Below are 2,327 nucleotides of genomic sequence, written 5' to 3'. Positions count from 1 at the left end.
TCCTTCTCACCCCCCTTAAATGATTTAGATGCACTATTGTAAAGTGGCTGTTCCACTGGATGTCATAAGGTGAATTCACCAATTTGTAAGTCGCTCTGGATAAGAGCGTCTGCCAAATGACTTAAATGTAAATGTAAATGTAAATTGTATGTAGCTATCAGCAAAGTCAGTGCTAGAAGGGGAACAGGCAAGTGTGTGTGGTTGTTCATGAAAGGCAAGGGTGTTATATTTATATATATACAGTACCAGTCTAAAGTTTGGACACCTACAAAAAAACATTCAAGGGGTTTTATTTTATTTTTTATAACACAACTGATTGGCTCAAATGTATAAAGAATGAAAACTTACACAAAGTAACTTTTAACAAGGCACAACTGTTAATTGTAATGCATTCCAGGTGACTACCTCATGAAGCTGGTTGAGAGAATGCCAAGAGTGTGCCATCAAGGCAAAGGGTGGCTGCTTTGAAGAAATTCAAATGTAAAATATATTTTGATTTGAACACCTTTTTGGTTACTACATGATTCCATATATGTTATTTCATAGTTTTGATGTCTTCACTATTATTCTACAATGTAGAAAATAGGAAAAAGTAAGAGAAACCTTTTGAATGAGTAGGTGTATCCAAACTTTTGACTGGTACAGGATATACTACTGTTTGGGTTACACTGGCCCCAGGAGGAATGGATTAAATAGGATGATGGGGTGAACAGAACTGCAGACTAGACTACACATCTCAAGTGTCTGACAAATATTTTGGGGAGGTATTTTGGCTTCAGTTATTAAACATAACGTGACGGGGGAACTGCCTTGGTCCAACCTAAAAATTAAAAAGCACACACGGTGGTGGTGCATTCTCTTTCACAGAGGGGGAAGAGGTGAGGGGAACCAATGGGAAGCTAGGCAGCGGAGGGATGGAAGGAGGTAGGTGGAGTGGAAGAGGTACAATGTGACCCCTGTTGGTTACATCTTGGTAGTGCAGGCCAAGTCCTAGTAGAAGAGGAGATAGTGTCAGAACATTATATAGAAGATTCTGTGACTATATGAATAAATCAATGAATACATTTCTAGGTATCGCCTAAGAAATAATAACAAGTCATAAAATCTGCTCCACTCACCAGAGCATACTCGTAGATGATGGGTACGTCTGAGGCCCCATGCAGTCGGAGGCTGTGTAGCACCGTCGTGATCGTACTGAACAGACAGCTTTTAGGGATGGACTCAGAGAAGAAGTCTGCACTCGATAACTGCTCCACCACACAGACTGGAGGAGAGACAAACCAGGTTAGACAATACACACGTGAAACACAAACACACACAGACAACACAAGCTACGGCCAGAGCGATGAGCCTGAATTACCACACATACCAGTAGCGGTTGCTGCCGTTAAGATGAGGGATGACATTTTTTTTTGTGAGCATGGCCTTACAATATTTATTTTACAGCATATTGAACGACTGTTATTTGTATTCCATTAACCCAGCTCGACGTAACATCGATAGGTTTAGGCTACTGCATGATACTCAAATGTTTCCTATACCCACCATGAGGTTGTTACAACCTAGCATATGAATTAACGTTTACAACATAGGTACACAGGTTGAGAAATTTTAGTAATCAAGGTGACAGATATTGACACATTCAATACCGCCTTACACACTCTTGCCAGCATCTAGCTGATATGGAGTGTAATCATTAGGCCAACAGTTGCAAATAGTTTTTATTGACAAATTCAGGTATGTTTACAATTGGCTCATTCATCCCTCTGTACTATTCCTCAGGTCGTTGCTGTAAATGAGAATGTGTTCTCAGTCAAACTTACCTGGTAAAATAAAATAAATGTTTCTCTGTTTGCTTCCATTTAAGAAACATTTTTCAACAGAATCGAGGGAATGAATACTACCCCTGATCAAAATCAAACATATTACTTTCATATGAGCCACCTACAAACAGCATGATCTCTTTGATCATTGTATAATTCCTTCTTGCATCTACACGCTTTCCTCCTCTCACCTTTTCCTTTAATGTGTGGTCTTCTAGTAACAACACATCAGCTGTCTGTGACCAGGCGAAAAACCTTTCCAAGCCAAACCTTAATATAATAACCGCTAACCTCTACACACAGCCTACATTGTTATCACCATATTAACGCCATAAACATAGCTACTAGATCTAACGCTAGTAAACCCACTACAATCATGCAGTACAGTGTACAGTCAGAAGCAAGCTGCTGAGCAGTTACACCGGTGGGACCTGGTGGCAATAAATTATAAAATCCAAAAGCTTACCTTGACTTGGAAGAGTTTCAGTGCTGGATAGACATAGC

At 39.8% G+C, this 2,327-nt stretch overlaps 1 long non-coding RNA gene across 1 annotated transcript; it reads right to left on the bottom strand.

The window, feature by feature from the left end:
- Positions 1 to 274: 274 nt before the first annotated feature.
- LOC135534659 (uncharacterized) lies at positions 275 to 1,188 on the bottom strand. The gene is made up of 2 exons (XR_010454719.1): positions 1,119 to 1,188; positions 275 to 990 (listed from the first exon to the last, which is right to left on the bottom strand). It is a non-coding gene; the product is annotated as an uncharacterized LOC135534659 (long non-coding RNA).
- Positions 1,189 to 2,327: the final 1,139 nt, after the last annotated feature.

This window comes from Oncorhynchus masou, unplaced genomic scaffold (assembly GCF_036934945.1).
Source record: "Oncorhynchus masou masou isolate Uvic2021 unplaced genomic scaffold, UVic_Omas_1.1 unplaced_scaffold_3759, whole genome shotgun sequence".
Lineage (NCBI taxonomy): Eukaryota > Metazoa > Chordata > Actinopteri > Salmoniformes > Salmonidae > Oncorhynchus > Oncorhynchus masou.
Note: the sequence above shows the minus strand (reverse complement) of the source record. Positions and strands in the feature narration are given on the sequence as shown.